The sequence below is a fragment of the Podarcis filfolensis genome (genome assembly GCF_964270895.1).
Source record: "Podarcis filfolensis genome assembly, chromosome: 9".
NCBI classification, from domain to species: domain Eukaryota; kingdom Metazoa; phylum Chordata; class Lepidosauria; order Squamata; family Lacertidae; genus Podarcis; species Podarcis filfolensis.
Window position 1 is genome coordinate 14,781,359 of NC_139610.1, and position 23,443 is coordinate 14,804,801.

General features: G+C 41.8%; 1 long non-coding RNA gene across 1 annotated transcript; it reads right to left on the reverse strand.

Moving 5' to 3' along the window:
• Positions 1-2,501: 2,501 nt before the first annotated feature.
• Positions 2,502-10,863, reverse strand: LOC310770336. The gene is made up of 3 exons (XR_014552084.1): positions 10,670-10,863; positions 3,390-3,615; positions 2,502-2,643 (listed from the first exon to the last, which is right to left on the reverse strand). It is a non-coding gene; the product is annotated as an uncharacterized lncRNA (long non-coding RNA).
• Positions 10,864-23,443: the final 12,580 nt, after the last annotated feature.

Below are 23,443 nucleotides of genomic sequence, written 5' to 3' on the forward strand. Positions count from 1 at the left end.
TTGTTTACAATGGTTGACTTTACTTATGAAATGTTTGATTATATAAAAAAGAAAGAGGCCTACGATATTATGCCAGAATTAGGGAGGAATGCAATATATTTCTCATAGGGAGGTTAGGCTGGCCTCAACCAGAGCCAGGGTTTTTTCGGCTGTGGCTCTGATCTGGTGGAACGCTCTGTCACAAGAGACTAGGGCCCTGCGGGACTTGACATCTTTCTGCAGGGCCTGCAAGACAAAGCTGTTCCACAGCCTGACCCCCTCCTTTGGTAATTCTTCACAGAACTCTAGCCCAGTGGTTGCCATCAATTTGATTTGAACTGATTTTATAATGAATTGATTTTAGAATGTTATTGTGGACTGCTCTCCCCAGGGAGACTCGCCTGGTGCCTTGGTTCCATGTCTTAGGTGTCATGCAAAAACTTTCCTCTTCCTCCAGGCCTTGCTCTCATTAAACAATCTAGGACCTTTTAAACTGGGGGGTGTTGCTGTTGTTTTGTTTGCTACTATTTTATGTGTTTGAATGTGTATATATTGTAAACCACACTGTGATCCTCAGATGAAGGGATGCATTCAAATTTTAGCATAAACAACAACAACAGTGGGAGAATGTGTGCCCCCTTTTTAGGACCCGCATTATGGCAAAATTGATTTTTCACTTGAAAGTTGGGCAAATTCTATTCCTAGAAGCCCTATGTGGCCTAGGGCCCATGTACCTAGGGAACCGCCTCTCCTGGTATGGCCCACGGAGGACCTTAAAGCCCACAAATGACAACATTTTGGAGGTCCCAGGTCGCAAGGTGGTTAGAATGGTCTCAACTAGGGCCAGGACCTTTTCAGTACTGGCCCCGACTTGGTGGAACCCTCTGTCACAAGAAACTAGGGCCCTGCGGGACTTGACATCTTTCCACAGGGCCTGCAAGACAGAGCTGTTCCGCCTGGCCTTTGGTTTGGACTCAGTCTGACCCTTATTTTTCCCTCCACTTATGGTTTTGATCTATGGGCTACTTTTAAAATGAGGCTGCATTTCAAATTGCATTTTAACCTGTATTTTCAAGGGGTCCCCCCCCCATTATGTTTTTACTGTAATTTTACTGATGTTAGCCACCCTGAGCCCAGCTCTGGCCGGGGAGGGCAGGGTATAAATAAAATTTATTATTATTATTATGGCTTCATCTCTTTGAAAGACACACAAAGCAGTTTTTTGGGGGGGGGCTGTTCCTTGCTGTCTCTTAGCCCCAAAATCTGCTGACTACTTTGGTCCACTGGACAGCATCAGACTATTTTCCATGCCACGCAATGGGGGACCTTTTCCTCCTGCCTATACGTACACCTCATTTCTTTGTCTTGTTATGGCTAGAGATGCTTTTCCTTGAAAAACTGACCTTCCCATGTTGCAGGGTGAACTATGAGAAGTTTCAAAAGCATTTTAACACACACACACAAGCACACAAACCTAATGACAGGTGTTCAAAGTGGGGGGGAACCTTCATAATTATATTGGGATGACACAAGACTCTTGGATGAGCCCCAATAGATCTTGGATCCCAGCCATTTCTGGGAACTTTGGGCATTGCTTTTTTTTTGTTTTGGAGTTGATTCATTTCTTCAACTGGCTACAGGCAATCCTTTCGTTGCTTCATCCGTCACTGATCAGCAGTCTATTTTGAACATAAAATGAATTCTACCACCTGTCATACGGGCTGAATTGCCTATCAATAATGCTGGTCCTTCTGGCCACCAAATGTTCTAATTTATTAATTAAAGCCCCAAGAAAGTATTAAAATATATGTACGTGTGTGTTTGTGTGTTCCTTTTAAATTGCATTCTGGTTTTCACATTTCCTTGTTAATATTCTCTGTTTTATGCTCTTCCCACACAGTAATGAGGACTAGAAAGTGTAAAAAGTTGCTTTTCTTTGCAGACATTGGTGCTCCTTCTCTCTGCTTATAGAGAGGCTACCATTTGAATGACCCCCTCCCTACTGACAAGTAATGGGCTGGATAAAGTCTGAGTTTCTTCTATTCATTGGCTTCCTGTTTCAGCACTTTAGACTGCCTTCGTTAGATTCCATTTTGTTGCATCTTCCCCACAGTTTACAATATTGGAATATCTTGGCATATTGGTGTCTGCAATCATTTTGTTTTACATCATCCACAAATGGAATGCATGAGCAAAACAGATAATTGAGGGGGGAGAGACCATCATGAGGCGTATGAAGAGAGAATACTTATTAAATCTATAAAGAAAAAGGTGGGATATCAATTTAGCAAATAGTAAGTATTCTCTGCTGAACTGGGAAGAGGTTAGGAAGTTGCTACATAATAATCAGCAATATGGGTAGGGGCAGTGGGGAGAGAAAGAAATCAATAAGCTGTTTTTTTATGCTGACTGAAGGGAAAATAAATCACATGGGTTATAATCATTGCTTATAGACCTGAGCAGGCAGCTCTCACCGTACTATATCATGGGCAAGGATTACCCTTTTGTGACTTTGACTCACCCAGTTGAGTCTAAGTACTGCAGGAGCTTCAGATGTCTGGGGTTATATTACATTGTGTACATCATTCATGTCAAGTTCCCCCATCTGGCCGCCAACATCTCACAGCTTGCTGCTTCAAGAATTTAATCTTTTGTATCTCCTACCTGCAAAGCAAAGTTAGACAGCAAGTTGGGAGCGTGCAGATTAGTACAAGACCTTAACTGCAGCAAACAGCTCAAATCCGGGGCTGAACTAAAATTGCTTGCTTGCTTTTATGTTTTTGTGTTTTTTTTGTGAGTGTCAGAGAGCATCTCCCAGCGCTTCAGAAAGGCATGTTGTATTTCTAAATGTTCCTGTTTATTGCAATTTGTTGCCACAGGAATGAGCCTAGACCCACTTGTGCCCCTCAGATTCAAACACATACCCTTCTCACCTCTTCACCCACAAGGAGGAGTTTTAAAGGTTTCCTTTTTTTCTCTTTCTCTTTTCTTTTACTAAACAGAGTTTGCTAGGTCATCCAGACCTGGACTAATTGTGGTTAATCTTAATTATGGTTTGCTTGAAACAAGCCAACTTCAACCCATGGTTTGTGAAGCTGGTTTGTTTCAAGCAAACAATAATTTAGCTTTACCACACACTTTGGGGTGGGGACTTAACTCTGACCTTCTGTTAATCAAAATTGGAAGTAAAAATTCCAGTAGTCACACTGGAGGAAAAGAGGAGAGGGGAGCATGTGAGTCTGGAGGAGGCTAGTTTCATTCACATCACAGTAAATAATAGTTTTTCAGGATATGCAAATGCAGGCATTCTTAGTTTCAATCAGTTGTATTCCTATGTTCTCCCTGATCCCAATGTGCTTGGGCTTATTTTCCCTCACTCACATTCAATCTGATTGACTGGAGTGGCTTACCTTATTTAGTAATAATGCTGCAATCAAAAATTTCACCAAACACAATCATGGGAATTATCATCACAAATCAAATGGCAATATTTCTCAAGCATGACTTAGTACATGGCTCTTCAGCTTTGGGTATGTAGAAGGACTGCAGTTCCCATCACCCCCAGTTGGTTTAGCCAGTGGTCAGGGATGGTGAGCATTGTAATCCCAACATCCACAGATTTAAGGCCGAAGAACACTGGTTTAGGATAAGAAGTACAAAAAAGAGAATGACACTATAGAGGAGCAGCAACTTAGAATGTGGTTTCGGAATCATATTAAACACTACTGAAATGCAGGATTCAGCAGCATAAGTATAATTTTTAGAAATTGGGTTGCCTACTTTATATATCCTAACTGCAAGTTTTATTTTTAACTTTTTTTCCAATTCAGTATTTTGTTATTGAAACAGAATCATCATCATGGACAGTAGAGTCTAAAAGCAAGCAGGGAACCATTTCACGGAGACTCTCAGTGTTAAAATTAGCAAAAATATTCTGGTCTCCACCTTGAAATATTTTCCACTTATACAGAACAGGAAATATCCCAATTACCTAGCATGGTACCTTTTTAGAAAGCCTTCATAATAAGCTAGCTTGCTGCAAGGGGGTTGGGTGGAGAGACAAATTGTGGCTATACTCTTTGTGAAACTGCCGGAATCCACCACAAATTCCATCCTTCCAGCCCTGAACTTCATTTGAAGGTGTGGCTTCCAGCACCTCCGTGGCCACATCCTTTTGGTCCAGACAAGGCAGAGTAGCAAAGGTGGTTGCAATAAGGCTTTCTATAATGGCCTGCATGGCCACCTGTGGTCAAGGTCTTGTTGCGTTTTTCACCCTTCAAGCATGGCCTCACCCCCAGGGAGGTGACCTTCTCACCTCCTTCTGGCACTTGGGCCACTAGGGCATCCCAATGGAAGGCGGTGGCAGAAGCCACCAGGGGAGATCCATGACTCTGCCTGCTTGCTTGTGGAGGTTGCAAGTTTTATCATGACCCTACTGAAGAATGAAGACCCAGAGGAGTTATGAGAAAATGAAATAGTGGTCAACTTGTTCGTACTTCACTTTGCATCATGCCCAGATATCCTGTGATATATGAGTACAGCTTCTGCAATGGGAATCCTCCATGGATGCACTATTGCACAAGGGAGCAATAAACAAATGACTGTGGGGATAATGTATATGAATATTCTAAAGCAGTCTTCCCCAAACTGGTACCCTCCCAACTCCCATCAAACCCAGCTTTCATGGCCAATAGTCAGGGTCCAGCAGTAATGGCTGATGTAGTCTAGCATCACCTTGAAAGCACCAGCTTGGGGATGGATAGTCTAAAGCAGGGGTCAGCAAACTTTTTCAACAGGGGTCCACTGTCCCTCAGACCTTGTGGGGGGCCAGATTATATTTTGGAAAAAAATAATAATGAACAAATCCCTATGTCCCACAAATAACCCAGAGATGCATTTTAAATAAAACGACACATTCTACCCATGTAAAAACACCAGGCAGGCCCCGCAATAACCCAGAGATGCATTTTAAATAAAAGCACACATTCTACTCATGTAAAAACACGCTGATTCCTGGACCGTCCGCGGGCCGGATTTAGAAAGCGATTGGGCCGGATTTTTCATCCTTGAACCTGCACTTTGTTTTTAGGATTAGTGGACTATGTACCAAAGGTGGCCTATAAGTAGGTTTATAAATAAAGTAAATAAGCAACAACTTACTTTATTTGGAGTTGTGTGGTGATCAATTGCCAAGACATTAAGCAAGGACTGTTTCATAACTGTGTATTTGAGATTTTCCTGTTTTAGCGGGAAAGATACACTTTCTGGCAATTTTATGTTGTCTTTCGGGAAATGTAGATACTTTAATGGTGAGCGCTATATATGACTAACAAGGAAACATGTCTTTCTGTTGGAGAAATAATAATAAGGGGAATTAATCCCTACTATCCCAGAATGACAGTACTTGTGAAGAGAAGAGAAAGGGGAGACTATTGTTCGCTTATCAACAAGCTCCTACTCATTCTGCTTTTTATTGTAACTATAGCATTTCATTTTTTATGCGTGTTATTAAATATACAAATGTCTCTTAGCCCATTTTAAAACCTGAGAGTTCATAATGTTCTTGACGTTAAGTTTCATCTTGCTATTTTTCACAGCCAGTGTGGGATGTAAATTGTGTGTGTGTGTGTGTGTTTGTGTGTGTGTGTGTTATTAAAACAAATAAATCTTGTACTTACCTCATATTTATTTAAGGATGTAATGCATAAAGAAAAGTTAAGAGATACTGCATGCAGCATATAATCAGGATATAAAAGGTAAAGGTAAAAGTAAAGGACCCCTGGATGGTTAAGGCCAGTCAAAGGCGACTATGGGGTTGCGGCACTCATCTAGCTTTCAGGCTGGTGTTTGCCCACAGACAGCTTTCTGGGTCATGTGGCCAGCATGACTAAACCGCTTCTGGCACAATGGGACACCATGACGGGAACCAGAGCACACGAAAATGCCATTTCAGGATGTACTCCACTGCAGTGATATGCATTTGTATTTGTGTGTTTGTGTGTATACATACATCATGACAAAGAAGAAAAGAGAAGACAAAGAAAAGGCAGTATAGTTGTAGGCTAAAAGCACAAATACTTTGAGAGAAGTTTCAGGTAACACTTCTTTGTGCTGATTAGAGACATATAGTGCTCTGAGATGAGAGAGAGGAGTCTGCTTAAATTGACAACTCCGTATATAGTCAATCAAGGTGGTTTAGCCACTTATTACAGAAACAGTATGGAATCTGGCTTCCAATTTTAATTCCCTCAAAAGCATTTTGTTGTTGACTTTCTACCAGACTTTTGCTTAAAGCAACAATTGATGTGAATACAGGGGTTTATTCCATGGTGCTAGGAGAAGATAAAGGGCCTTCAGTTAAGAGTGGCAGAATATTTCATGGGCCTTTGGCTGCCCCAAGATGCATATTCATGTATTTGCCTCAGGAAACCAATGGTCATCTCTACCTCTCAACATACTTATTGTTTCCTCCCTTCAGACCCCAACCATTTCTGTGTTGAGTGGTTAAAGCCTGTATGGGTTGGGAAAGGGCAAATTTGTCAATTTTTGTTTTATTAGTGCCTCATTTTTCCAACCTTAAATTCAGTCATCCATATTTCCGTATCAGCTTGTGGGTTTTTAAAGTTCCCATGAAAATTCACCACCATTTTTGTGCCATTTTTTTCTGGTACATATGGCTTCCACAAGCATTTCCCCCCTAACAGAATGCATTTTGTATGCTTTTTTTCACACATACATGCATTTGTATGCTCACTTCGTCTGACTATGTGCATTTTTGTACATATTGCTTGGTTGCAAAACTGCTTTGAAAAATTCAGGAAAGTGTGAATTTCAAAGAACAGCTGTGCCTCATTTCACACATTGTCTCAGGTAGATTCACCATTTCTTCCCCATATCTAATATGATGCTTCTAGTTGTGCTGGGATGACCTTTACAGAGAGCATGGCAAGGGGAGTGTGGCCTTGCTCCTGCTTCTCAATCTCTTTGCAACTTTTGATACCATTGATCAGCTTCTTCCTGTACTGGCTCTGTGGAATAGGAATTCGGGACACTGTGTTCTAGTAATTCCAGCCCTGGCTATGGAACCGGGTCCAGAAAGCATGACTAGGAGAATGCTTTAGGGGGGCTTCAGTAGTTATGCTTTGCTATGGGGTGCCACTGGGCACTATTTTCCCCCCTCCATAAATACCTACAACTTCCTAAGTAGACACCCGTTTATAGCCCATATTTTGAGAGAATGTATCATTGAATTCAGTGGGACTTAATTCTAAATAAGTGTGATAGCATTGCAGCCTAAATATTTATGAAGTCTTGAGATAATGCATTTGAAATTTTCTTCCTTTTATATGGTTTTTCATAAAGGAGTTATGATGTGCCTAAAGATTTATGAATGAGACATGTGATCCCAAAAGCTCTCATATTAGTTTTTGAACTAAGCTATCATTTAGTGTGAATTTGTTGCATCTGTGTGATGGATTGCACAGATAGATCTTGGATGATTTATCACCCATGGTGGAATTATGCACTTCTCTCAAAGGCAGAAGCATCCCATTTTGGATTTAGCAGTATGAATATGTATGCTGCTCAATATGGTCTTGAGCATATCTTCTGAAAAAATAAACAGACATCATGATTGCGGATAGATTTTAAACAGAAAGGTGTAGCACACATTTAGCAAGGATTCTGCTTTTGATTTTCATCCAAAACGAATTTACCATTCAGACTGGACCATTTTCTCATTGCTGCTACAATAATCTGAAACAAAATATTTGACTTAGCACAAGCAGTTGTGCCACTGGGACTTGACAAGCATTGAGGTTTTTGTTACTAATGAAGTAACTTCATTCACAGAACTTCAAGACCTTTGTAAGCATGCAGTTTGAGTGCTTCCCATAGCCTTGTGAGTATGCAAATTTGTCAGGCTTGCTTGAATTGACTTCCTCTCCCATGGCCATATATGAGGAGATCAAACTAAAGGAATTCTTACCAGTTATTTTCTCTAATAAAAACAGCAAAGGACAAAAAGTGTCAACCCAGAATGGCGGTACTCCCAATTAAGGCTTACACCTCTCCAGTCCCTATTGATCTATTTCACTCCTATGTCTTGTAATCTGAGCTTGTACCCTCTGTGCTTTCTGTACTGAGACTTTCTGCGCACTTCTCGACCTTGGGCTGAGCGGAGAAATGCTATCCAGAGACTGCGAATCTGTTAACCCTCTCTCTCCCAGTGTTTCTTCTCCTAGCTGTTCCCCATCCAGTATTTCCCAGCTTCTGCCTTCTGAACTATGCCCCTCTGCAAGCCATTCAGGAGCAGGAGAAGGGGAAGGCTGCCACCATTACAGTGCAGCCCTCCTCAGCACAGTCCCTGACAAAAGTGAAGTGTGTGGCAACTGGGGAGAGGCCCTCCTCAGTTGCAGCACCCCAATTACGGAATATTATTCCAAGGAAGCTCACTGGTCACTCCTGGCCTACATTGACTTGCAGTAGCTCTCCAAGGATTCAGTCAGAGTCACCTCACCACTTTTTATCTGGAAATTCTGCCACTGGGATTAGACCCCAGCCCTAAATAAAGGAACAGCTAACCTTCAGTACACAAGCTGCATACAACTCCCCCAAGATTTTTCTGTGCCACCTGGACTCCTTGTTAGTGGTTTTCCAAATAAAGGGAGGTTGCAAGCCAGATAACCTATTTTACCTTTAGAAGAACTGAAAAAGTACTTTAATTTGGCCACAAAGAAGGAGGGTAGGGATAGGGAGGCAGGAGCCATCGCCCCTCTTAAGGAATTGGTTCCAAGGTTGGCAGAAACTTCCCTCCATACTTTTCCAAAAGTACCATATTTCCCCCCTGAAAAAAGGGACTAATTTTCTCCTGCTTTCGGGGGAAGGGGTGTCTTCAAAACTTTTGAGGAAAGCAAGCTGTCCTGAACAGTTCAAAGCAATTTCTTTTGCTCTCCCAATCTATGACTGATCAGATAATTTTAACACCCCCAAAATAACAGTAACAGTAACAGTAACAGTAACAGTAACAGTAACAACAACAACACACTTCTAATTTGTACACTTAAAGGTAGAATCTTGTATTCTATAGTGTTTCACTACCACCAAATAACAATAGATGCATTAAATTCTCTTTTTCTTTCTCACCCTCAGACACACTCTAGATAACCAACACTGACTGTCTCTAAACATATATCAAAAGTTTCTATGTATTTTGTTGGTTTTGTTTCCTTAATTGCTATTTGTTCACACAATTCAATGAAGCCACTGTACTTACTTTTTTTCTGACCTATTGAGCACCTATAACCTTATAATGCATTTATGAAAAACATTCCAGTTTCATTGATAGCAAAAAAACCACAAACAAACAAACACACACACACCCCAAAAAACTTAGCACTAATGGATTTTCTGTTTGTTTGTTTTTTAACAAGAAATAATTGACCTATTTCAATAAAAAATGTCACTGGCAATTTTGAGGAGAAAGTGTGTCTGTTCACAGAAACATGCATAGACACAAGTCTACCTAATTCAATAGTATAAGGTCAAAGTCTTTCATCCACTGGCATTTAAGGTTACAGGATAATCTAGACTTTGATGTAAACAACATTTATTATTATTTTTGTTGCCAAAGGCAAATTGCTGAGATACACACTATTAAAAGGGTATCCAAACAAGCTGCCACAGAAAATAGTTCCATATTTCTTATGCAAATCTATGAGCAATTTCAGCTTAATAAGGTAATAGGCAAGTCAACCTTGCTTGGACAGGAACTATTTCTGTTAAAGGTAATGACATATACAGATGTGTGTTTGGTAATCTGTGTTTATACATTTGCTTCAAAAGGATCTCTACCCCACCCAGAACAACCTGCACAACATGTTTTAGAACACAGGGAAGTGTCTTCTGGGCAATTTTCCAGTCAGATATTTAATTTGATAGCATCGTGGTAACCCTTTGGCAGCTGTCTAAGAATGTCACATCTTCCACAAAATCTGGTGCCTGTTAAGGATCAAATCAAGTCAAATTTATTCGCTGAAAATCATTGGTCATCACAAAAAGAGTAGCCCACCATCTTTGCTCTCGCTGCCGTACATTTAATTACTTGATAACAGAATTTAACCACTTTCAGTTGTGCTGCCTTTTGATTTATTTGCTGCCCTTTTATTTTCAATCAGTGTGTGGTGTATCACACAAACACAATAGCTGAATTAAAACTATAGCGTGCAATGTTTTTATGAGGAAAATACTTGCACTTTTTAAATAAAAAATATATATTATTAAAGTTCCAAATTTAATTTGTGTAAGATGAGCTATTCATGTCTCTCCAAACTGTAACATCAAAATATTTCTTTTTTTCCTAGTGACAAATTCCTAACAAGGCCATTATTTCTGAGTTTATTGAAATCTCTAAATCAAATCAACTTCCATTATGTCTTTTCACAGTACCACAAAAAAATTCTATTAGAATTTTATTTTCTCTGAATTTACTTCATTCTCGCTGCATGCATTTTACTTGCTGAGTTAATTAAATTCCTTGCCTCTTTCCCACTAGCGAAGAATTTCAGTGCCATATTCACTAATGAATAAAAGGGTTTTGCTGTTAAGAGAGACCGGATGCGACACATGTAATCAAAATAGAATTATATATGTATATAACTATAATTGGTAAACTAACAGACTACTAGCTAACCTGGTAAGTTTGCCGTAAGCTGAGACCTAAGAATCAGACACCACCATTTTAGTAGACATTAGGGGAAGGGGCATAGCCGAATGGTAGAACATCTGTTTTGCATGAGTAAGATTCTAGGTTCAATCCCTGGCATCTTCAGTTATGTCCCATTCTCAAATCTTGGAGAGCTGCCGCCAGCCGCCAGTTCTGAGTTAGGTGGTTGAATGGACTGATGTCATAAGAGGCATCATATGTTCTGTTCTGGCTGGATGAAGAAGACTGCTGGGAGCCTGTCTCCCAAGAGCCCCTCAGAGAAGGCTCCAAAGACAATAGTTTAGAGCCCGGAGCCTGGCGGTGGGACACTGAGGAGCAGTCAGCAGAACGGACAAGCTAGGAGTTGATAGAAACAGAAGACTTGAGCAATCAAGGGGAGTCAGGAGAAGGAGGGCCCTTCAGGACAGGATTAGAAGCAGAGAATTATAGCATGTGTGCAGATACAGGGGCATAGGAAGGGGGTGCAGGGGGTACAGTCCACTCCGAGTCTTACCCCTTAGGGGGTGACAAAATGGCACACCGCTGGGGATGGCATTTACCGCGGGACATAGCCTGCAGCGTACCCGAGCCATGTGTCTCTCCTAGAAGTTGTGCTGGGCCCGGGGGTAACCCAAGTAAAGCGGTCCAGGTCCGGTCCCGAATCCAAGGGTTCCATGAGGAGTCAGTCCAACAAGGCCAAGGCAGGAAACCAGGCTAGGTCAGGCACAGGATCACAGGCAAGTTCTGGCAAACAGCAACGTTGCTCCCGCAACCTGGGGCGGAGTCCAGCAGCCTTTTATCTCTGTCGGGATAATGGCCCATCCTGATCCCCCGGTGACTCACCTCCCTGTCTCACCCAAAAAGCGAGCACTCCTCTTGCGAGTACTCAGGTCTCTCCTTTTCTCAGACCTCAGTCTCTGCAGCTCGGGAGATGTCAGTGGGTTACTAGACCCAGAGGCCGCCTCAGCCTCTCCTGACCCAATTGGTAGTGGAGCAGCTGTAAGTGATTGCCCAGCTGAAGGCAACAAGGTAATCCCCACATCTGGAGCCAGGGCAGGCTCAGGCCCCTGACTCGGCCCAGCTGGTGCTTGCTGCAGGGGAACCTGTGCAGACTGGGGCTCTTCATAATCAGGCCTCAGACTAGGTTCAGATGCCACCTGAGCCAAAGAATCCAGTGCAGACTGAGACTCCTCTGGCTCCGAGCCCGAGCCCGAGACCCAGGCCATCACAGAAGTGATGCGGTGGCTCGGGGTCCCGTGCTGCCCGAAATGGCAGTGTAGGGCTTGTGTCTTCCAGTGGACTCTGTGGGCAACTTGGACAGATCGCCCCGGCGCCCCGTGGGCAGCTCGTCCTACCCCTGCCACTCCAGGTGCCAGAGCAGCAAGATACGCCCCTGTGCAAATAGTCTCAGTCCTGCTGACTCTCTTCCCTCTCTGACCCCCTGCTCCAGGAGGGTCCTGCATGTCTTTGAGCAACACACAAGACAGGCCTAGAGAAGGAGCCCGTCCCCTCAATGCAGCCTTCATCTGCTTGGGATGGATCCAGAGTGAGAGGCTAGAGGGGAGGGGCATGACTGGAGCTTTATTTTAGCAATGCCTTCATTAAGATGAACCAGGAATATTGCTGTGTTGTTATTTTTCTGCTAATAAAAAGCTAATTGCATTCCATGCCTTCCATGTGTGTGCCTAACCCTGTGGGTGACCTGGCTAGTTGACAGCTTGTTGATAGGTTCATAGATAGAGTGAATATGCAGTTCTTCTTAGCACCCTGTTATAATTTTGCTTGTTGTTTGTTGAATGAACGAGTAGTAAGGTTAAAAAAAAAATTAAAAAACTGGCATGCCATATATGTATGTATGTAGATGTATATGTGTCTGTATGTGTGTGTATTCTTGTAAGCACCCAGGGTATTTTAACCACATGTAAGCCTTATTAGTTAATGCTAAATATATGGACTGAAGTCAAGTTAATCTGATAGAGGCAGTGTAATGTGTATTTAGGGATGTCAGGGAATGCTGATAAAAACAGAAAAGGAAGCCAAAATTGGTGCAGTTTGTGTATCCATCTATGGTCAGGGATGGAAATCCGTAAATATTATTAGTATTTCTTCACATCATTGTTGTTGTCAAGTTTGCAAATTATACCTAATCAATAGCAGGGTTGTTTTAGCCCAGGGGTCAGCAAACTTTTTTAACAGGGGGCCAGTCCACTGTCTTTCAGACCTTGTGGGGGGCCGGACTATATTTTGAAGGGGGGGGGAATGAACGAATTCCTATGCCCCACAAATAACTCAGAGATGCATTTTAAATAAAAGGACGCATTCTACTCATGTGAAAACATGCTGATTCCCGGACCGTCCATGGGCCGGATTTAGAAGGTGATTGGGCCGGATCCGGCCCCTGGGCCTTAGTTTGCCTACCCATGTTTTATACATTGCTTTGATGTTTCCTTCACATTCAAATGAATGCTAGTTACATAAATAGTTATGTAATTTACCTTAAATAGTGAACAGTAGGATGAATAATGTAGTATTTGGCAGAAACCAAACTGCAGTGAAACAGAAACAGTGCTGATTGTGGCCAAAGCAAGTCAAAATGGAATTCTCTGCCTTCCTACATTTCTGTTTGCACTTCAATCCTAAACTCCACAGTAAGGCCATCTGTTTTCAGTGGGATTTACTCCTGTGTAAGAATTGCAGCCTATATCAGTTTACAATTTAAGTCTGCTGGTTTAACTGGCTTGCAGATATGATTGTTTCCTGAAACTGCAACTGTTTCAGTAACCCCAAACCATCTTATCACCCACAAAGAGGAAGAAATTGTGTTTTTCCCTCCCTGAGGTTTTAGAATGGCTGTTGACCATGTGCGCAAGGCCAGGGAGGCAGAGAACTAAGCTAACGTGACATAAGAAAGAATCCTATAAATCCTAAACTGAGATATGCCGGCAGCAGAACACCTGCTACTGACTATATCCCATGGATAACTGTGCTGACTCACCGCTTGTAGGTAATAACCCACTGGCAATGAGTGTTCAAAAATAGCTTCAGATCTGATTGCTTTGTACAACTTGACCTGATGCAGTCAGGTGTGCATTTGCCACACTGTGTTGAGCATCTTACTTTTGTCCTTTATTCCTCTTCTTTTTTAAATGAATCAACCTTTGCTTCAGACAAATGTAGCAGGGCAGATTTGCATATTCTGAGCAATACTTACTATGCATCAATGGGTAGAGGAACAAGTTAAGATGCACCTTCTCTTTATCACACACAAATGCATAATCTTAGATAGGGAATATGTTTTCCTAGAGGTGGGGAAGAAATTCATTTACTTTACATTTTTATGTGGATTTCCCAGGTTCACACTTTTGTGAAACAGTACATGAACTAAAACACAACTCATTTTTTTAATTTCTTACATTTTTCAGATATTTTAGTGTTATTCTTCCACCAAGGAATGCATACAAAACTCTATAAATTAGCAGAAATGGTATACAAAATGTATTATATTACTGGGAAATCTAATTAAGCCTTTGTTTTGCTATCAGATGGCATGGATGTGATAAGATGAATAGACCACCAGAGCATTCTTGGGTTCATTCAATATTTGCAGCATCTGACTAATATAAAATAATATTGGAGATACCTATATGGTCACTTGATCTTTATCACAACCATGTCTATCTGCATGAAAGGAATTGTCCAGGATGTAAAATGTGAACAATATCTTGCTATATTTGGGGAAGCTTTTATTTTTTGGGGGAAATCTGATTGCTGCTTGATGTGAGTTGCTATTCTCATAGTTGGGTGTGATCATCCATATTTTTGTGCACAACATCAGAAGTTATTGTGCATTCAAAAAATGAATGTATCCACTTCATAAAATAGTGAAGGTGATCTCAAAGACATGTAAGAGCACCCAAAAGGTAAATAGATTTCTCTGAGTAAGTGAAAGCAAAATTTTTAGTAAAATGGGCAAAAGGAGCCTTCCACAAGTCGCTGAATTATGAGCTCCATTCTACTGAAATGTTCTAGGGACATAAACTTTGAGTGAAAGTGAAGTGCTTTATGGGGTCCTCGGAATCTCCAGATGGAATTATAGCCTCATAAATACAATCTTTCCCCATTTGATTATATAAAATATGCCTCCTGAGTTTGCAGGAGCTGCAAACGAAATACTCCTTCTCAGTTGAGTTCCCATTTATTTCCCCTAACATGAGTAAATGGTAAGGTTAGAAAGAGCATCAAGGTCATTTATTTCAACCTTGTCCATTGTGAAGACTTAGATTCAATCTCCACTGGCTATTGCTTTTCCTTTTAGTAGGAGCATGGCAAACACCCGGTGAAATTTTGCTGGTCTTACTGGAACTCTGCTTGCTTCCCTCAAGATTCTTCAGGTGTTTCTTTCAAACAGAAGACTCACATTTTGCTTCCATTCAAACAAATCAAAACAACCAAAATGGTACATCAACAATGGTGGACTTTGGGTTCTCAAATTTCAGTGGTGTCCTCTGTAATGCCAAAATTTAGTGTCCTTCCACCTGCCATAGACTGGCTGGATGAAGAGGAGTGGTGGCAGGCACCAGATGGGGAAGAAGGCTCAGAGCCAGGGGATTGGTGGTGGGACGATGACAACTGGTCAGAGGGAGAAGAGGGAGCAGACTGGGAGGAAGGTATGTCAGAAGCTGAAGAGGTAACAGAGTTTGGTGAGCAGGAAGAATCTGTGGCAGAGAGCAATGTAGAATCAGAGCAGAAAAGGAGGCTAAAGAGGGTGGGAGAAGCAGGCTACTAAAGAAGCCCATGTCTCCCGGAACCAGGAGAGGTATGAAGATGGTGGAGCAAAGGCAGGCAAGACAAAGTCTCAGATTGCTAGGGAAGGACCCAGGGAAGGAGAAGACTTAGGCAACTGTGGAAAGGTGGGGACCTTCAGTCCTTATGACTGCCTCATTGGGGCAAGATCTACTGGCAATAGTTCTGGGCTCGCTAGGCCTCACCTCCTGAGTCGACCTTGTTCCATTGAATAAAGAGTTAACTTCACTGAGGCCATGTGATTTATTGCCAACCTGCTCCTGACTCCCACTCTTGACCCCGCCTCTCGTGCTCCATTGTGAATCATAGTTGTGGCATCTCTGGCAGCATGCCCAAGACTCAGCGCCCAATGCAACCAAACTGGTCACCATCCCCTAAAGTTGCTGCTGTCATCAGTAAACTTCATCACCTTACAAATACAAGAAAGCAGAACTTGACAGTAGCAACATATTGAGGAATTCTACAAAAGCTTTCTAGTGTAAATTAGGGCCAATTTTTAAGGAGTCTCTAAAACACATGAGCCAGAACAGAAAGTGAAGTTTTCTCCTGCAAGATAATCAAATGCCTTTTCCTGAGGAGACAATTTGAAAAGAATAACACAAAGTGTGACACCATAAGAAAAGGACAAATTAACTCTACAGCTTTAATAATAAATGTTCCAAGCTTCAACAGAATCAAAGGGCAACTTACAGGGAATGCAGAGAGAGAACGAAAATGACACATTCTTCCTTCCTGGACAACAACAACAATTTCACCAAAAATTCTGCAGCTGTCTCAGGCTACAGTTTTGTTAACAGCTTGTGAGCAATAGATTTATACCTGCTGCTAAGGAACAATAGTAAGGTTTGCCTCGGAAACATTTTATTCTGAATCCAATTGACCATGAACTAATTATTTTGAATGAGCTTTGCATACTGTCTGAATGGGGCGTGCTATTTTGGTGTGCTGACAAAAATAAATTCATGCCGTGTGCCTTTTTCATCAGTCAGGTTGGGTGTTCAGTGTGTGCAATAGTAGCAGTAATGGTTGTAGAGGAAAAATGCTATTATGTGCAATACTACTTTTGTGACTACAGCCGCTAATATTTTTATGCTACTGATAGTACGGCTAGTTCCTGTTAACTTATGGGTGCAATTAAAGTATGTGATGCACTACCAAATGTTGTGAGGGTGGTGGCTTGTTTCTAAAAGGGGCAGATGAATTCATAGAAGGCAGAGTTGTCAAAGATTGCAAACTGTTATAACTAAATAAAACTTCTATTTTATTATGGATGCTGGGAACAGACCATCACATTTTGGTACAAACCTACAACCATCTGCTTAGCCATTATATTAAAATTAAAACTACACAGGGCTAGGTAGGAGTATATGAAGCAGTCTTTTTATGTTGAATGACACTTGCATTTGCATTTAATTTTGTTCTATTCAGTCTCTGCAACTACCTATTTTTTTAAAAAAAAACACCTTCAAATTTCATATTAAATCCTCTCAAAATTCATGCTAAATAAATGCACATTTTAGTAATTTTTGAAACGCATATTTTAATTCAAACATAGTTTTAAAATGCTTGCTCTCAAAAGTACACATATCTCAGTGCACATTTTGATACATTTAAACAGCAGAGAACTACATCAGAACTTTTGGAGAATTGTGAAATCTGACAGATAACTGTGTTCTGATCCATGTATTACTTCCAGAGTTGAAGATCAGAGCATTTTGTATGGGAATTTGCAAAGATTAAATTCCTCAAGTGTGCCTGGAGGAATCTTAGCCTGATCCAGAGGTGCCCTGACTCTTCTCCCCTCCCCCCTCACACACACAGGCTCTTACTTGAAAGTAACGAAGAGAATGTTATTCGTGCAAGTAACAGTACAGGCTCAGCAGTAGATGCAAAATTCAGGAGTGGTGATGCAGGAGTTCATGAGCAAGACAAAATGTTCAGAATGGAACAGAAGCAACAAAGATGTCCCAACAAACTTTGAAAGATCCCCTCTTCCTCCAAGCCAGATTTCAACAATTCAGCAGCCCCCCCCCCCTATTTCTCCTCCTCCTCTGTCAAAGCCCGCCAACAAAGCCAAGTGCCAAAACACTGCAAGACTCATGACCAGGAAGGCAGCTCTTACTGAACATGTTGTTCTACTAGTAGTTGCATTATGCCTAGTCATTTAAGCAAGAAACATGTGAAATGGTTCATCATTTTACCCCATGAGAATGCACTTGATAAAGAATTTATTTCATTGTTGAGAACATGGATGTGGTTGTGTAAATGAAGCATTGCATCATATTGGACAGGATACAATGCATTCTTTGAGATACTGCAAGGATTTACACTTGTGCAATGGAACTTTCCCTCCTCTCCTCCCTCCCACATGCATCCTGTCCCCCCCGCCCATCTGCTTAGTCATAGGAACCAACACCTGAGGGTCAAGGTCCCTTTGCCCCCCATATTTTATTCAATTTTGCACGTCTGTGCTCAGGATGGATTTGAGGGTCAGACTGAGGGAGGGGGCACACTGGGGGAGAAGGGTGGAAATTTGTCACAAATCCTTGGACTAATGGGACAAGTTACTTTTGCTATATTGCTATATTGGTAGTGGCACCCGCCCTGTGGCAGCCCTCCCATCAGATGTCAAAGAGATAAACAACTACCTGACATTTAGAAGACATCTGAAGGAATCTCTGTTTAGGGAAGTTTTTAATGTGTGACATCTCAATGTATTTTTAATCTTTGTTGGAAGCTGCCCAGAGTGGCTGAGGAAACCCAGCCAGACGGGCGGGGTACAAATATATATTATTATTATTAATATTACTACTACTACTACTACTACTACTACTACTACTACTACAGCTCATGGCTTTTAAAGTGGCACTGTGATGTAGTGATTAGAGTATTGAACCAAGACTTGGGAGTCCTGGGTTCAAATCTGCATGCAACCAAGAAGTTCATTTCGTCAGTCATTGTCTCTCATCCTAACCCACCTCACAGGGTTGTTGCAAGGATAAAATGCAGAGGAAGAGAATCATGCAGGTCAGCTTGAGCTCCGTGGAGGAAAGGAGGAATGCAAATACAATAAGAAAGAAAGAAATCATTGTCATGGGATGCTTGCTTGCTTTGCTTTCATTTTCATGGCAAAGTCATAAGCCTTGTAGGGTTTGGGAAAGATATTGCAGTTTTTGCAGTAATTTGATGAAAGGTACTACCTTCTAAGCCTTCCAGGAAACCCATCCATGTTACCAAATTTATTGTTGAAAGAAGCACCTGCACTGAACCAAGTTTTGCCTTTTCTGCAAATGAAATCATGTGACTGAAAGCAAAGAATAAGTTTTATTTAAATTCTGCAGGGGAAATGTTCTAGTCCTGAGGAAGGAGAGCCTGGCAGCAAAAAAGGACAGTGAGACTGTTTTTATTACTGCGGCAAAACTATCTTTGCTCCCAATGAAAGCAAAGTGTTCACTGCAACACAAGTAGCTAATTTCCTTTACATTCGCTAATTCCAAAGCAACGTCTTTGCTAAGCAGAGAGAACCATAAAAGAGGATACAAAACGTATAAAATATGCCGTGTTTATGTCACTAAACACAGAGCAGGGGGAAAAAGAAATTAGGTTTGCTGAGAATAGCTTGGAATAGATTTAAACAATGCTAAACATGAGCACTGCCATGTGGGAGCTGCAGCCGTAAAGCTTTTGGCTCAAATGCATTACAACATAATGACACTGGGCTATGTTTTCAGAGAATGATGTTTGGAGACTTTGGAGTAAAATAGGAGAGATAAAACCGTGCATACGAATAAGCAGGGGTTTTCATCTCTCCCTTTGTTTTTATTAACTCCAACAACGGATGTATTTAAAGTACCTTTATTCCACAAAAATCTCTGCCTTTGCTCTACCGATATCTCTGGTAGCATTGCACCTTTGGATTTGAAAATGCATATCTAAATCGCTGTTGCTCTTTGCATTTATACGGCTACCCACACTGCCCTTAATTGTACATCCTGTTTCTGATTCACAAACACAGATATCTCTCCAAACAGTGCAATGCAGGTATGAGTCATTGAAGCACATCCAGTTTGCAAAAAACTGATTTGCGCATCATGTTTCCCATTCAAAAGGGCAAGCATTTGTGTCCCGATAAGCAAATAAAGAGGCATACACATAAGCTGGGATTGAACTGGGCCACTTAAATTAAAATCAGCAGATGGGGAAGATTATGGGGCAGGAACGAATTTCACTGTGTAACTACAAGCCATTGGGTGACCTGCCCTTGCCTAAGGAATTAGGGTATGGCTCCCTATCCTGCCCCAATTCCAAGGCCACACCCTGAAGGTGAGAAAGGAGGTCTTGTTTTGTCACCTTCCCCCGCGACCGCAGAACCAAAGGTGAATGAGGAAGTTTGGCCTCGAAGGATGCCCCTATCTTACCCCCAAAATGCAGAGTCCAAGAAGTGAGCCTCAGGACCAACCCATCACCTAAAAGGTGCCTAAAGGGTGTCACCAGGCTAAACCAAACAATTTATTTCCCTGCACCTAAACTGCCCAAGGGACGCGGGTGGCGCTGTGGGTTAAACCACAGAGCCTAGGACTTGCCAATCAGAAGGGTGGCGGTTTGAATCCCCGCGACGGGGTGAGCTCCCATTGCTCGGCCCCTGCTCCTGCCAACCTAGCAGTTTGAAAGCACGTCAAAGTGCAAGTAGATAAATAGGTACCACTCCGGCGGGAAGGTGAACGGCGTTTCCGTGCGCTGCTCTGGTTTGCCGGAAGCGGCTTAGTCATGGTGGCCACATGACTCGGAAGCTGTACGCCGGCTCCCTCGGCCAATAAAGCGAGATGTGCGCTGCAACCCCAGAGTCAGTCATGACTGGATCTAATGGTCAGGGGTCCCTTTACCTTTAAACTACCCAAAGTGACAAAGTTCAGAAGATTAACTGATTTGAACAACACGGCAGACCATCTAGCACTCCATCCCACTATTCAGTGTGAAGTAGGTAGGGAAAAAACAATATGACTAGCCTGTCACCATCCTCCCAACAAACACTTAGGTGCATCAGAAAACATGTAGTTTTCAATTTGCAAGTGGAAAACAATGGATGTTGGCAGCACCCTAGCTCTAGGCAGATCAAACACTATATCTGTGCCTGTCATTTGAATCCCATCAATTTCACTCAAGCCAAACCTGTCATTCTTTCCTACAAATGCAGCCATTCAGCATCTGAAAGCTCTGATGTTAGAGCTTGCCATTCTTTCTGTGGGTTTTAAGGCACCAGAACCAAGCCAGCCATCTCCTTTAAGGAGTGTCCATATCCCACAGACGTTTCATTTCCTTGAAATGTATTTTTTTTTGTATCAAAGGAAGCAGGCAGTCCCAAAGTTGTGAGTCTACTCTCTCTGTCTACTCTCTCTTTCTCTTAGTTACCCAGCCTTATTCTTTATAAAGGGCAATGACATGTATTCAGATAAGTTTGGCACTAATTATTTTTTGCATATGCATCTTCCTTTGAGGGATGATTTATAATGTGCTCTCTCTCGGTGATAAATTGTCAGTCCAGAGACTCCTTGCACCCCCAAGTCACCTTTTCTTCCTGGCAACATGCCTCTTCAAAATCGCTTTCCCAGCAGAAGGTCAGAATGTTGTACGTCCTCCTTTACAAAGGAACTTGTTCTTTGGAACACTGAAATGAAAATGTGGTTTCTTCTTCTTTTCACTTCAGTGCACCTCATGACTCAGAGGAATTAGTCCTGCATCTTCAAACTGTATATATATATATATATATATATATATATATATATATATATATATATATCTCCAAAGTCCAAGCAAGGATACTTAAGCCACAGGAATGGAGGAATAAAACATTTGGTAGTTGCTGCTCAATGATCACCAGCAGATTCAATAAAGCCCTCGACAGAAGCATCTTATCTGTCCTCAGGGATGAGGCAAATGGCATGTTACCATGAAACACCCACAGATCTGTGCTTGTTACTGTCCCTGAACATTCTCTTACCCTTGACACATTTTGCTGGAACTAGGCTGAAGCTGTAAATATAAAGATGGATGCACCTGGGCAAGTAATGACCTTGAGACCTTAACAGGCTATTGGTCTGTCTTTCTGAAGGTCATCCGATGTTGCTCTTTCAAAAAATGCAGGCGTCACTGCTTCTCAGCACAAGGAAACAAAATTTCAGGAGTTTATATGTGCAAACTGTTTATATTAAGAAGAATGTTAACAATGCCTAAAAATGCCCCCCCCCAAAAAAAAAAACCAAACCTAGGCCTTAGTAGTAAAGACATCTGGCACAACTGTATCCTGGGGAAAAACAAACAAACAAACATTAGCCTTACAGAAACTCTTTTTGCCTGTCTTACAATTTATCAGATTCCCAAGCAGTCACTTTTAAGTTCATCTTGAAGTTTCATTTTAGGTGAAGTGTGATGGCTAGGCAAGTGTAGAAATACAGACACTTGCTCCAATGAAAATTCCCTTGATTCCCCCCGCCCCAGCTTTTTCCTCAACCTGGAATCTTCTGGTTTGTGCTTTGTGATTTTCTGGTTGCATTTGCCAGCAATTCTACTTGTTGTTCCTACATGGTCATCATCTCCTATCATGGCTTATGTACAACCTAGACATTGACACATGTGCACAAAGGATCTGGTGCATCTGTGAATGAAGACCACATGTGAAGACTTCCGCCAGATGTTCAGGGAGGGAATAGCAAAGGCCAAGGCAGGTCTGAAATCCATGGGCCCACAGACAGATTCCAGCTTCACCTTTGATTCCAGTGTGGAAGGAAGATACCAGAAATATGGCATATAAATTTGGCTCAAACCAAATTTCATTGACACCTCTAAAAGTAACTACTTAAACTCTGAAATGTTCTGGAAGTGAAAGATACTGTTGGAGGAAAATCCCATGTGCTATGTTTCTAAAGGGTAGAATGTTGGCTTAACATGTCTGTGTAAATATGGTTTCGTTTTGTTTTCGTTTCATAACTGCACAGCAAATCCAACTTAATGATGGATTAACAAGCCGTTTGAAGATGGATGCACAATAATACTTTAGCAACCACTTCAGGAATTAAGGAAGGAATAAACAACCTACCACATTTTGCCCAGTTTGGGATTACAGCCGTTACAGAAGATATTACATCCACATGAATGTTCCTTGGGCCGCCTGCAGTCACATCCATCTGGAAGAATGGCTGGGTGCCCACTCAAAAGTCAGTAGGATTCATGCCATTAGCCAGGGGTGCCAGGTAACAAAAGGCTTAGATGGGTAGCCCTGCAGAAACTGCCTAGGACATCTGTTCAGTAGAAACAGGAGAAGGAAGTCCATCTTCTCTCACATCTTATCCCAGCAGTCCAGCATGCCATCATGTGCTTGCTGACACCTGTACGTAATTACATGCCAAAAAAGAAAGTATCCAGGCATTTATTTTTTTATTTGTGAACAATGGAGATGGTAACATGGTTTATAGCCACTTCTGGTTGCCAGAAAATAATAGATTGTTCTGTGGCATCCATTTAGGAATGCCTTGCAGGTAATACAAGGAATGAGACTAATGACCACAGTCATTTTGTCCATACTTGCAATCTCCTGGCATGGAGCATGGCTGGGAAACAGGCTGAACGGCAAAACAAATCAGCCAAGGAATTCTGCGGACAGCTCCTTCAACATGATGGTAGAACTGCTGAAGAAGGTAGCAGAACTGATTGGTCACCAAGGGAGTTCACAATTCCTATTCATTCAGGGCAAAAGAAATTGCTTAACTTGTAACTGTTTCCCTCTGCATGAAAATTATGGGTTGTAGGGTGGAAAACAAACAAAAGCTATGAAAACCGTCTGTTGCATTGGCATTGTTTGGTGGAGAGCATTATTTTAGCTGAATGCATGACCAGGCTGATCTAGTATTTGTGTCTCCTTCCAGCATAAATTGCAGCTTGAACCAAACATAAATAACACATACA